This window comes from Jaculus jaculus, chromosome 1, assembly GCF_020740685.1.
Source record: "Jaculus jaculus isolate mJacJac1 chromosome 1, mJacJac1.mat.Y.cur, whole genome shotgun sequence".
NCBI classification, from domain to species: Eukaryota; Metazoa; Chordata; class Mammalia; order Rodentia; family Dipodidae; genus Jaculus; species Jaculus jaculus.
Window position 1 is genome coordinate 66,262,819 of NC_059102.1, and position 14,474 is coordinate 66,277,292.

The 14,474-nt window shown below is 45.3% G+C and overlaps 1 protein-coding gene across 2 annotated transcripts in view; it reads left to right on the plus strand.

The window, feature by feature from the left end:
• The first annotated feature begins 969 nt into the window (after window positions 1-969).
• Gcnt1 (glucosaminyl (N-acetyl) transferase 1) overlaps window positions 970-14,474 on the plus strand; it is a 43,772-nt gene continuing 30,267 nt past the window's right edge. The window contains exon 1 of one of the 2 annotated variants that reach the window (XM_045133370.1): window positions 970-1,037. The gene's annotated coding sequence lies outside the window, so the exon portion shown is untranslated. Of the gene's footprint in view, window positions 1,038-1,147; window positions 1,248-14,474 lie in introns of those variants that run through there. The other variant, XM_045133373.1, reaches the window with a different exon arrangement.

Genomic DNA, 14,474 nt, shown 5'->3' on the forward strand with positions numbered 1-14,474 from the left:
CTCTCTCTCTCTCTCTTTCTTTCTTTTTTTTTAATTTAATTTTATTTTTTAAAAATTTATTTATTTATTTATTTTGAGAGTGACAGACACAGAGAGAAAGACAGATTGAGGGAGAGAGAGAATGGGCGCGCCAGGGCTTCCAGCCTCTGCAAACGAACTCCAGACGCGTGCGCCCCCTTGTGCATCTGGCTAACATGGGACCTGGGGAACTGAGCCTCGAACGGGGGTCCTTAGGCTTCACAGGCAAGCGCTTAACCGCTAAGCCATCTCTCCAGCCCTCTTTCTTTATTTTTTTGAGGAATGGTCTCACTCTAGCTCAGGCCTGGGGAACTCACTATGTAGTCCCCAGATTGGCCTCCAACTCCAAGCTTACCTTGGCCTCCTAAGTGCTGGGATCAAAGGTATTTGAAAGACAAATGAATTACATTTATAGTATATAATATCCAACCAGCAGATAAGACTTACTCTAAAAGTTGATAGTTCAATTGTTTGAATCTTGGCATTAAATTTCCTGCGAAAACAATGCATGTTAAAGTTAGGTGAACAGGACTGAAAGTACAGCTCAGCGGTAGGGCACCTGTGTGATGCCCAGGGGTTCATCTTCCTCCTCCTCCCCAACCCTCTACACACAGGAGAGAAAGAGAGAGAGGGAGGGGGAGAGAGAGAGGGAGGGAGGGAGGAAGGGAGGAAGCGAGAGAGAGAGAGAGAGAGAGAGAGAGAGAGAGAGAGAGAGAGAAAGAGAGGGAGGGAGGGTGAGAGACCCCACGCAAGCACTCGGGCAGAGAACCAAGAAGCCAGGACGCAGGTAGGAAGAAAGAGGACCTCGGTAGTTCCCAGAGGGCGCCCTCACCTCGGCCAGGAGCCCCCAGCCCGGGACGCAGGTGGCCGGGGCGTGGCCGGGGCGTGGCCGCGAGGGGAGGGCGGGGCGCCCGGCGCGGGCCGCGAGGTCTGGAGGCGCCGCGGGCTGCGCTGCGAGCTCCTCGCGCTCGGAGCGGCCTGGGGCTGCGCGCGGTGCGCTCGGCGGTCGCCAGCCTCAGGTAACGCGGGGTGGACCGCGCGGCCCGGGCCGCGCCGGGGAGCATGGGGGCGGGAGGCCGGCTTGCGCGGGTCCGGCCGGGGAAGAGGGCGCGGCGCTGCGGGGAGGGAGCGGACGTCGGGTCGGTGTGATCGATGCTCCGCGGGTCCCTGGTGGGACGCCGGGGCGCTGGACGCTGGAAGTCACTCTCTGGCCTCCTTTCCTGACCTCGGTAAGAGTTTAGCAGCCGGAGTGGCTCGCTGCGGGCGTGGAGGGCCAGGGCGAGCAGAGAACCGCGATCTCCCGGGGCCAAGGACTTGAAGTTCATTCAGTTGGGTCTCCTCTCCCTCGGCCTGTTGTATCTGACATGGAAACAGGTGGTTTGTAAACGCAACAAGCCTTCCTTCCTTCCTTCCTTCCTTCCTTCCTTCCTTCCTTCCTTCCTTCCTTCCTTCCTTCCTTCCTTCCTTCCTTCCTTCCTTCCTTCCTTCTTTCTTTCTTTCTTTTCTTTCGTAGCCAATTTCTGAGTCAGTTTCTTCCAGTTTCGGGTTATTAGCTTTTTGAAGAAGCTTTTGCACAATTCTCGCCCTTCCATGCAGAGCAAAGCACGGGTACCCTTGCCTGCTACACGACTTCCCCAGCCAAGCTGGGCTCTGTAGACACTGGGCATCCGATAGATGCGTCTAAACGATGCCCTGCGCGCCCAGTGTCACGGCGTTTGAAATATAGAGACCAGAGACAAGTGGAAGGAGAGCACAGTGGGACGTTGATGAGAAGTGAGGAATGTGGTCTGAATTCGTGACTCTGGGAGGAGTCATGTGGAGTCCTGCAGCCTGTTGCCCACATTTTCATGTTAATTTGAAAGGCCGGTTTGTTTTATGGAAGGAAAGAGGAGGGTTAAACGGTCTTTAAAGATCTGTAAATTACCTGCTAGGACCTTAGGTAGTTGCAGACTGGACCTCCTGCCGGAAGATTGGTAACAGATTTCATTCAGTTCAGTTTTTAGAAAAACTTAGTGTCTGCTCCCCGCCGACCCCTCAGGCCTTCTAAATCGTAGTTTTGCTTTCTTAGAAATGGCTAACTTCTTTGTTTTAAACGCAACACTGTCATGCCACGAATTTACTCTAAAAGAGTAGCTTGTAGGTACATGAAGCAGGTTGCTTGTTTTCTCCTCCCTCCATGTCATGATGGTTATGACCTGCCATCTCCTTCAACCTGATCATGAAGCATCTTAGTTTCTGCCCAGTTTGTACCGAAGAGCATTCTTCATTAATCACACTTTATCCTTGGTTTACCATAACCTCAAGTTACCCTTCTGCTTGTAACTTGGTTGCTTAACAGCAACAAAACTTTTTCGCAACTCTTGTTCACAAAACTGGGATCACAAAATCTATCTACAGGTCTGGAAGAGTAGTGCGCAGGCGTGTTTGCTTGGGACCAGGTGTGCTGGAGGGGGCCCTTGTCAAGTCTGGGCAGATAGTGGTCACTCCTCACCTGATTACCATGCAAGAATTCTGGCCCAGTGTATCTACTCTTTATTTTAGGCTGGAGAGATGGCTCAGAGGTTAAAGATGCTTGCTTACTGTTTATTCATTTATCCCTAAAAGTAGCTGGAAAGTCTTATTTTTGTTGTTATTGTTGCCTTGAGGCAAGGTCTCATTCGTGTATCCTAGGCTGGCCTTGAACTTTTGATCCTTCTGTCTCCACTTCCCAAGTGCTGGGATTACAGGCATGTGCCACCATGCCATGTTTATGTGGTGCTGGAAAGTCATCATTTCTGCATGCTAGGTAAGCACTCTACTCACTCAGCTACATCTCAGCCTCAAACTTGGCTTTTTGGGAAAATGTCAAATTTGATGTTATGTTGGCTCTCCTCCCCTACTTTCCTCCCCCTCAACACAGGAGATCAGATTTGATTTCTGCATTATTTGCTACTCTCTGCCTTAGACAAGGCTATTTATATATAATGATTATCCTCAAGTGAATGAGTAACTTTGAACTGTGATGTAGGTATTGCATAGTTTTCATGAAACTAGGTGGTAGGAAACAAATTAGTGCTATTTGGAATAATCTTTTCTGACTAGACTGTTTATTTGCTTGAGACAGGGCCTCACTATGTAGCCCAGAGTGGCCTCAAACTGAATCCTACGGCCTCAACTTCCAGAGTGGTACTAATACAGACATGAACTGGCTCAAATGCTAACTTTTAAAAATAAAGTATGTACTATTTTAGCTGCATTGAGTAATGTATGTTTGTTTGTTTGTTTTTTGAGGTAGTGTCTCCCTCTAGCTCAGGCTGACCTGGAATTCACTCTGTAGTTCCAGGGTAGCCTTGAACTCATGGCAATCCTCCTACCTCTGCTTCTGTAGTGCTGGGATTAAAGGCATGTACCACCACACTGGCCAGAGCTGCATTTTTTTTTCAAATTTTTATTAACAACTTCCATGATTATAAAAAATATCCCATGGTAATACCCTCCCTCCTCCCACTTTCCCTTTGAGACTCCATTCTCCATCATATCTCCTCCCCATCTCAACCAGTCTGGCTTTTATTTTGATGCCATGATCTTTTCCTCCTCTTGAGATAGTCTTGTATAGGTAGTGTCAGGCACTGTGAGGTATGAGGTCATGAATATCCAGGCCATTTTGTGTCTGGGGGGAGCATGTTGTAAGGAGTCCTACCCTTCCTTTGGCTCTTAACATTCTTTCTGCCACCTCTTCCGCATTAGACCCTGAGCCTTGGAAGGTGTGATAGAGATATTGCAGTACTGAGCACTCCTGTCACTTCTTTCCAGCACCATGATGCCTTCTGAGTTATCCCAAGGTCACTGCCATCTGAAAAGAGAAGGTTCTCTACCAAAAATGAGAGTAGCATTAATATAAGGGTATGAATATTAAGAGAAGTGCTTACTGGGCAGTTTGATAAGCATAATATATACATTTAGCCAGACTGCAGCAGACATTACACCCCTAGGGCTCATGACTCCCCCTGTTTTAAGTTTTCAGTATCAGGGATGTATTCCCTCCCATGGAGCAGCCCTCCAGTCCAATTAGAGGGCAGTTCAGTTGTTTTCCACCATGATAGACGTGCCACTATTGCACCCGCTGGCTCATATAAGGCTTGCAGTTTCCACTGCTGAATATCTTCACTGGTGATTTCTCTCTCTTCCATTGAACTGCATGCAGAATGGCTTCTTCCAGCTTTCTGTCAGCTGGTCTACATGGGGGAGGTTATCAGCTCAGTTCTCGCAGGATTTCTCAGTGGCCTTGCACAGAGCTGCATTTTTTAAAAAAATTATTTATTTATTTGAGAGACAGAGAGAGCACACTAGGCACATGACAGAGAGAGAGCGAGAGCGAGAGAGAGAGCGAGAGAGAGAGAGAGAGAGAGAGAGAGAGAGAGAGAAGGGGCACACCAGGGCCTCTAGCAACTGCAAACTAAGGTGCACACTCCACCTTTTACATCTGGCTTACATGAGTCCTGGGCAATTGAATTTGGGTCCTTAGACTTCTCAGGCAAGCACTTTAACCATCAAACTATCTCTAGCCCCAGAGCTGCATTTTTTAATCTTGGTGCTTTTGACTTTTTTTGGCCATGTGTTTTGTTTGTTTGTTGTTATGTTACTGGGTTCCTTGTAGTCCAGGTTGGTCTTAAGGTCTCTGGGCAGATAAAGAGGACTCAACTTCTCATCCTCCTGCCTCCACCTTATTGAGTGCTGGGGTTACAAACATGCAGCACCACTGGCAGCTTTTGTGGGCTTCAGATCAAACCCAGGGCTTCATGCATGGTAGGAAAACACTGCATGAACTGAGCTGTAGAAAGCCCCAGGCCTTGCTTGACTAGGCAGCTTTCTGTGGCAGGTGGTCTTCCGTACATTCTAGGGCATTTAGCAGCACCTCTGGCCTGTACCTAGTAGATGTCAGTAGCCCTCTTTTCAGTTACCCCAGATACTTCCAAGGATTTTGTGGGAAAGAGTACTACCCCTGGTTGAGGAAAACGACAAGCAGGCCCGTGTATAAAATGCTATAGGTGTTAGCTGGGCACGGTAGCCTGAGCTAGAGTGAGACCCTACCTCAGAAAACCAAAAAACAAACAAACAAACAAAACCAAAAAGAAAATGCTATAGGTATTGTTTATGAGCTATAGGTTAGATACAACTCTTCATAGCTTAAATTACCAGAGAAGTTACCCATATATTTAAACATCTGGCATTTTAAAATATATATGTATTTTATATATATATATATATATATATATATATATATATATATATATAATTATTATTATTATTATTATTTTGGTTTTCAAGTTAGGGTCTTACTCTGGCCCAGGCTGACCTGAAATTCACTATGTAGACCTTGGACTCACAGCAATCCTCCTACTTCTGCCTTCTGAGTGCTGGGATTAAAGTTAATTTTTATTTATTTGTTTGCAAGCAGAAAGCAAGATGGGGGAGGAGGGAGTGAGACAGAGAGAGAGAGAGAATGGGTGCAATGGGCCTCTAGCTGCAAACAAACTCCAGATGCATGTACCACTTTGCATCTGGCTGTATGTGAGACTGGAGAATCGAACTCTGGTTGTTAGTGTTTGCAGGGAAGCCCTTAAAACATTTTTATCATAAAGAGGACTAAGTTACTATTCTCTGTGAATGGCTGATGTGCTCTGCCATATTTAAATTGGAAGAAATATCACATTTAATGTGTTTGTAAAACCATATAAAGTTTGAAATTAAAAACTGAAAATGAAAAAGAAATACTAAAGTAGTTTCTGGTCTTTTCATCTAGTATATTCACTGTTTCAGGTTAAAAAAATTTTAAGAGTTTATTTATATTTATTCATTTATTAGAGAGAGAATGGGTGCTCCAGGGCCTCTAGCCACTGCAAACAAACTCCAAATGCATGCACCACCATGTGCATCTGGCTTACTTGGGACCTGGAGAATCAAACCTGGGTCATTAGGCTTCACATGCCTTAACAGCTAAACCATCTCACCAGCCCTTCAGGTTTTTTTTTTTTTTTTTTTAAGGTGATAAAATATCAATTGGCCATGCTTATTGTTCAGGGAAAATCAGCACAATCTTTAAGATCAGAGCCCCAAACAAAACTAGACAGTGTACACCAGTCTACCAAGCACTCAGAAGGCTGGGACAGGAGCATCAATACTTCAAGGCCAAAACAAAAAATAATTAAAGGCTATCCTGGGTTGATTAGTAAATAACAAAATAAGAAACAAAATAACCACAAAAGGCATTACATAAACTCAAACAGATTAGAAAAATATGCAAAAACCAGCCCTGGTTATGAAAGATGCATTCTTTTTTTTTTCAAGGTAGAGCCTCAGTGTGTCCCAGGCTGACCTGGCACTCATTCTATAGACCCAGGCTGGCCTCAAACTCACAGCAGTCCTCCTACTTCTGCCTCCCTAGTGCTGGGTCTAAAGGCATGCACCACCACACCCAGCTAGAGATGCATTCTTTTTCTTTTTTTTTAAGATTTATTTTTATTTATTAGAGAAAGAGAGGGAAAGATAGAGTGAGAAAGATTGTGCCAAGGCCTCTAGCCACTGCTCTAGCTATTCCAGACGCATGCGCCACTGCCTTATGTGGGACCTGGAGAACTGAACCTGGATCCTTAGGCTTCTCAGACATGCGCCTTAACCACTAAGCCATCTCTCCTGCCCTTTTTCTTGGGGGGGGGTGGGGAGTTGAGATAGAGTTTCACTGTAGCTCAGGCTGATCTGAAATTTATCCTGTCGTTTCAGGGTGGCCTTGAACTCATGGTGATCCTCCTACCTCTGCCTCCTGAGTGCTGGATTACACCACTATGCCCAGCAAAGATGCATTCTTTTTTTTTTTTCTTGTTTTTTCAAGGTAGGGTCTCACTCTAGTTCAGGCTGACCTGGAATTCACTATGGAGTCTCAGGGTGGCCTCGAATCATGGCGATCTTCCTACCTCTGCCTTCCGAGTGCTAGGATTAAAGGCGTGCACCACCACGCCTGGCCTAAAGATGCGTTCTTTATCAGGGGTTGCTTATTTATTGGCCATTCCAGAAGTCAAATGAAATAATGTAAGACTTTCAGGATGGTGACAACAGTATAAAGCCAAGTGGGAGGCCCTGTGAGTGACTGCACAGGCTGTACACCAGGGAAGCTGACTCAGGTAGAGCCTTGTCCAAAGGTGAGCTGAGGACTGTGATCTCAGCCGCAAATCCAAGATGTGAGACGCTACTTCTGCCCATGAGCCCCTTTAGTCATTCATTCATTCACTCATTGTTTTCACGGTAAGGTCTCATTCTAGCCCAGACTGATCTTGAACTCACTCTAGGACCAGGCTGGCCTCATGACAGGGAGTCACTGGAGCATCGAGCAGTATCCCTAGCCCCATGTGGAGTTTGTGAGTCATTGATTGTTCTTCTACTTCCAACCAGGAAGCTCCTAAGAAATCCTCCCATGATTAATTTTCTTTTGTTAAAGCAGTTGTCACATTGTTCCTTAAGGTTCTGGTTACCTGAGCCACCTGCCTGTTCACTCAGGCATTTACTGAACAACTATTTACCCAGCATATTAGATGCCAGGCATTGTTGACTCTGGAGCAACAGCTGTGACGAACATGAGTGAATGCCTGTGCATTTACGCATCCTCCTGTCTGATGGAGGAGACAGGCACTCATTCATAGTTACCACAATCTTACGTGGTGCTTCAAAAAGCACAGAGGGTTAGTTGAGGTCTTAGCTGAGCATAGGTCCCTGGTCAGATATAGGGGAGAAGATTTCTTATGAAAGGTCTCCCTAAGTAAGGAGCTTTACTATTTATCAGGAGATCTGAAAAATGAGTATAAAGTAACCAGGTCAACTAAGGGATGAATTTCTCAGAGGAGTAAGAGGGAAATGTGGCTGGGATGGGGTCTTTGGGTCATTTTTTTTTTTTTTTAGGATTTTTGACTTGGATATAATATAGTAATGTGGGTAGTAGGAACCCACAGTCAGATGTGTCCAACCTTTTGACATTGTAGCACCATGCTGTCATGTACAAAGTCCATACTCAAGAACCATGCAGCCTAGTTCAAAAACAGCATCGTAGGGACCAGGGAGATGGCCTGATTGGTAAAGAGCTTGCCTTGCCAACATGAGGACCTGACCTTAGGTCACCAGCTTCACCTAAAATCCAGGTGCTGTGTGTGTGCCAGTAATCCCAGCATTGGGAGGTGGAGACTGGGTCCTTGGGGATTTCTGGCTAGCTGATTTATTGTAATGTGATCAGCTCTAGTTAGGTTCACTGAGAGACCTTGTCTCAAAGAGTAAGATGGAAAGTGATTGAGGAAGACACTTGGCATGGACCTCTGGCCTCCATGGGTGTGTGTACAGATGTGCATGTGCAGCTGCACGTACATACGTGAACATGCACACACACCACGTACACACATACACATGAAAAAAAAATAAACTCATACAGTTTAAGCATGCTTTTTGCCATTGAGCTACATTTATAGTCTCCTTGGCCACAGGTGGCCTGGGCTAGCAGTTTGGATCACAGCTCAGACTCACCTGCAGGGTTTTTAAAACAGAAAACCGAAGCTTTTGACCTTTGCAGATGAGCACTTCCTAGAGAATGGTCTGGAGGGGCAGGAGCTGCTGGCACTCACGGTGCTGTTGTGCAAACCAGAACAGGCTTTCCCCAAGAGCCAGCCTGACCAGATACACTGTTCACACCCAGCTAGACCAGCCCCAGAAGCTTCAGTCCTTTCAGCCAGTTGGTTGCACAGCCTGTGCAGGCATGTGACCACCCAGGAGGGGAGAATGGGTGACAGCAAGTAGTGCCACCCAATGCTCTTTCAGTCGCCCAAGAGTGGTGGCCGAGTTGAGTTGGTATTAGGAGGAGGAGGATGGACATGGTTGATGGGGAGGTAACAGGGATGATGCAGAAATTTCTGGCATGAACAACTGAGTGGGATGGGATGGGGGCGGTCACGACACTGGCGCTCACCTTTCACTTCCTGTACACTCTAGATCCCACTTACAGCTGGGGGAGGTGAGGGGTGTAGCTGGAGGCAGTAATGCTTGGAATCTCAGGTCACCTCCCTCCCTTTACTAAGGAGTATTATCAGCTGGATTGTCATTACCAGAGACCCATCTATCATTACATTATTGTGTTTATTTGATTGCCATGGTTATCAGGGCCTGGTGGGGTGCGGGGAGGGGTTCTCCACTCTGAGATGATTTTGTTATGCCCCAGCAAAAAGCCAGACAGGTTATCATTAATCTTAGTCCTAAATACTGGAAATAGTCTCTAACTAAGGTTTCTACAGATTGCTTCCTGTCTTAAAAAGAAATCAAAAGAGACCATATACAAAGGCAGTTTCAGGTTCATAGCAAAACTAAGCAGAAGCAGGTTTCCCATGTGCTTCCTGTCCCCACGTGTGCATATCTCTCTGTCAGCATCCCCAGAGAGGGTTGTTATCTGTTATTGTTTCAAACAATGTCATTTCACTGCCTGAAACATTCTTCCTAGTCATCTCTCTCTTAATCTCTCAACTGCATGCCTTTCTGCTGTCTTCATCCTTTGCACTTTCCAAGCAGGCTTGTACTTGAGATCATGCAGTTTGTCATGTTTTCAGACAGGCTTCTTTCCCTTACTCATATGTGAGGCAGAGTAGAGAAACAGAAAATTGGAAGGCCCCTTATTCTAGAGTCCTTTTGTCAGCTAAGAATGAAGAATTCTGTCAAAGTTAACATTTACTATAAAGATGCTTTACATAGAGACATCTTCCTTTTTGTTGTTGTTGTTTCTTTGTTTTCAAGGTAGGGTCTCACTCTAGTCCAAGCTGATCTGGAATTCAGTATATACTCGCAGGGTGGCCTCAAACTCATGATGTTCTACCTACCTCTGCCTCCAAGTGCTGGGATTAAAGGTGTGCACCACCATGCCTGGCTTACATCTTAACTTCTTCTGGATCCCTTGGAACCTAAGGTTTTACCTGACCAATGGTGATCCTAGCCCATGCTTAGGAATCACCCTTAATAACCCTTGGTGATAGAATTTCAGAAGCCACCAATATCATAGATATATAAATTTGGGTGTATCTTTTTATTTTTTTCCCGAGTGCCTCTCTTTGTTAACCCTGTGTTTAAATCTATGTTAAAAATTCTTTAAGGCCTGGAGGGATGGCTTAGCAATTAAGGTGTTTGCCTGCAAAGCCAAAGGACCCAGGTTTGATTCCCCAGGACCCACATTAGCCAGATGCACAAGGAGGGGGGCACACATCTGGAGTTCATTTGCAGTGGCTGGAGGCCCTGGTGTGTCCATTCTCTCTCTCTGTCTCTCTCCCTCCCTTCTTGCATCCCTCCCACTTTGTCAAATAAATAAATAAAAATAAAGTATTTTTTAAAAATTGAAAAAATTCTTAAAAAATATGTGTATATTATTTGAGAGAGAGAATGTGTGTATGTTTGTTTGTTTGTTTTGGTTTTTTGAGGTAGGGTCTCACTCTGGTCCACGCTGATCTGGAATTAACTCTGTAGTCTTAGGGTGGCCTCGAACTTACGGCGATCCTCCTATCTCTGCCTCCCGAGTGCTGGGATTAAAGGCGTGTGCCACCACGCCTGGCAGAGAATGTGTGTATGTATGTACCAGGGCCTCCTGCCATAGCAGATGAACTCTAGGTTCATGAACCATTTTGTGCATTTGGATTTGTATGGGTACTGGGGAATCGAACCTGGGTTACCAGGATTATTTTTTTTAATTTAATTTTTATTTATTTATTTGACAGAGAGAGAGAGGGAAGGAATGGGCATGCCAGGGCTTCTAGCATCTGCAAACAAACTCCAGATACTTGTGTCCCCTTATGCATCTGGCTAATGTGGGTCCTGGGGAATCGAACCTGGGTCCTTTGCCTTTGCAGGCAAATGCCTTAACCGCTAAGCCATCTCACCAGCCCAATTATCAGGATTTGCAAGCAAGCACTGTTAGCCATTGAGCAGTATCTCCAGCCCCCTAAAAATCCTATAAATATATATATATTTGACATAAAGAGGGTATGAGAGAGAGAATGGACACACCAGGGCCTCTAGACGCATGTGCTACCTTGTGCATCTGGCTAACATGGATCCTGCCGAATCAGATCTGGGTCATTTGGCTTTGCAGGCAAAAGCCTTAACCGCAAAGCCATCCCTCCAGCCCTAAAATTCCTTTTTTAATTAAAAAAATTGCTGGGTGTGGTGGCGTACACCTTTAATCCCAGCACTTGGGAGGCAGAGGTAGGAATTCCAGGTCAGCCTTGAACAAAAAAGTTATTTGTAAGCAGACAGAGTGCGTGTATGTGTGAAAAGTGAATGAGTGTATATGGGTGCACCTGGCCACTTCAGACTCCAGATACAAGTGCCGTTTTGTGCATCTGGCTTTACATGGGTACTGGGGAATTGAACCTGGCTCGTTAGGCTTTTCAAGCAAGTGTCCTAATCACTGAGCCATCTCTCCAGCCCTAAAAATCTTTGCTTTCTTAAGGTAGGGTCTTAAGGTAGGGTCTGTAGCCCAGGCTGACTTGGAATTCACTATGTAGTCCCAGGGTGGCCTCAAACTCATAGCAGTCCTCCTACCTCTGTCTTCAAAGTACTGGGAATAAAGGCATGTGCCACAAGGTCCAGTGCAAATTCGTTTTATTTATTTATATGAGAGAGAGAGAGAGAGAGAGAGAGAATGGTCATACTAGTGCCTCTAGCCACTGGAAACGAACTCCAGATGCATGCGCCAACATGTACACCTGCCTTACATGGGTTTTGGGAAATCAAACCTGGGTCCTTAGGCTTCACAGGCAAATGCCTTAACACCTAAGCCATCTCTCTAGCCCTCAAAAATCATGTTTAATAAACTTAACTCTGCTTCATATTGGCATGTCCAGAAATTCCTTTCTACTTGACTGGCAGTATCTGAAAAGTGAAAAGAACTCAGGCTGTGTGGTGGCAGTGTGGAGCTCTGTGTGTGTCCCTGTTAATGACAATATGCATTGAAGTTTCTTCTTTCATTTCGTAGCTTGATAGCTCTCCTTCCAACTTTTTATGCCTGATGAGTAAAGTCAATAATGCTCTACAAGGTTTTGTTGTATAGCCAAGGCTGGTCTTGAACTCTTGATTCTCCTGTCTGCCTCTTAAGTGCTGGGATTACAGGTTTGAGCTACCATTCCTGGCATGAGTTTAGTTTTCTGATAGACATGAAATTCATCTGAGGTAAGGCTTGTGGAGGTGAACACTGGAGAATTTAAATATATATATAGTTATATATGCAAGCAGAGAGACAGTGAGAGAAGAGAAACAGACAGAATGGGCAATGCAGGGTCTCCAGCTGCCTTTCTTTGTGGGGGGGTTCGGCGATTTCAGGGTAGGGTCCGGTCCAGGCTGATCCGGAATTAACTATGTAGTCTCAGGGTAGCCTCCAATTTACGGCAATCACCCTACCTCTGCTTCCCAAGTGCTGGGATTAAAGGCATGTGCCACTATGCCTGGCTTCCTCAGTATTTTTAAAAAAATATTTTATTTTTATTTATTTGATGGAGAAAGAGGGAGAGAGAGAGAAAGAGACAATGGGCATTCCAGAAACTCCAGCCACTGCAAACAAACTCCAGAAGTGTGCGCCCCCTTGTGCATCTGGCAAACATGGGTCTTGGGGAATCGAACCAGGTTCCTTTGACTTTGCAGGCAAATGCCTTAACCACCATGCTATCCCTCCAGCCCCTTCCTTAGTATTTTTTTGAAAGCTTATCTGTAGTTCCAGTTTATAGCCAAGGTTGAGAGCCATTTAGTAAAAAATGTGTCTGAGTACAGTTAAAGCCATTCTACTGCATTGAACTCCAGCCCCTGTGACTTAGATTGGATATTTGTCAGTATGTAGTATGTTTGTCAGAATGTAGGAAAGAAAACAAAGCTGAGAGGTCAAGTATAGTGGTGCAGGCTTTTAATCGCAGCACTCTAGGATGCAGAGGTAGGAAGATTGTTGTGTGTTTGAGTTCAGCCAGCCTAGGGATACAGAGTGAGTTCCAGGTCAGCTTGTGTTAGAGTGAGACCCTACCTCAATCTTATCAAGGTCATTGTTTAAAAACTTGTGTAGGTCTGCATTTCTAGGTACTCAGGAGGCTGAAACAGGATGATCACAAGTTAGAGCCTGCTTGGGCTACTGAGTGAGTTCATGGCTATTCTGGACAATTTAGTGAGAACCTGTCTCAAAATGAAAGCTCCAAAGAGGACTGGGTCTGGGTGTGGTGGTGCCCTGCTATAATCCCTGTACTCAGGAGGCTGAAGCGGGAGGATCAGGAGTTCAAGATCATCAGTGACAACAAAGCTAATTCAAGGCCAGCGGTAGAGCACTTCCCTAGCATGTGCCTGGCCTTAGGTTCAGTTTCTAGTATCAAGAAAATAACAATAACTGATTCAAAATTGTATTTTTGTGTAGATGACTTTAAGCTATATAATTATATATATGGAGTGTATATATACACACACCTATTTATATCTAAATGTATGCTTTTTGAATGTAAGCATACGCATATGAACATACAATGATTTAAATGCGTGCTTGTTAGACTAAGATTGCATCTTTTTCATGATACATTTCAGACAGTAGAGCAGAAGAATCATTGCTGGGCAACTTAAATCAGTACTCAAGACTAGGGAGAGTGTTTTGTGTTTCTTGGGATGTGTGTATTTTATTATTCCATAATGCATAATATATCAGTTATGTCTGATAAATATTTTGTCAGTGACAGTCTATTTGTAGGATAGGGATGCAGCTTAGTGGTGGGATGCTTGCCTAGCTGTGCCAGGTTGGTTTTGATTCCTAATACCACTACAAAATAAGCAGAGGAGCCGGGCGTGGTGGTGCACGCCTTTAATCCCAGCACGTGGGAGGCAGAGGTAGGAGGATCGCCATGAGTTCAAGGCCACCCTGAGACTACATAGTGAATTCTAGGTCAGCCTAGGCTAGAGTGAGACCGTACCTTGAAAAACCAAAATAAATAAATAAATAAGAAATAAATAAACCAAACCAAAATAAAATGAATCCTTCCTTTATTCAAGCTACTTTAATCATGGTGCATCCATGCTTACATGGATTTCAACATCTCGCTTGTCAAGTGCTGCTTGTTAGTTTGTTTTGCTGAGAGCCAGCCTGAGCTGCTCTGGTTGCGTGAGGGCTGCTGTGCTAGAGCAGGTGAAGGCCAGCGTGGCAAGGCAAGTGTCCAAACTGCTGCAGTGTCTGCCTCCCACTGCACCTCCCGGGAAGTAGTCAAGGAATGGTGGAGTTGAAGTCCAATGGTCAAGAATGTTCTGAAGTCAGCAGCTGGATGTAGGAATGTGCCTGGAAGCCTGTCCTGGGCTGTGCCAGGCTTGTTTGCTTGTTGCATTTTTGTGTGTTTCTTTTGTTTTTCTCGAGGTCTCACTCTAGCTCAGGCTGCCCTGGAATTCACTATGTAGTC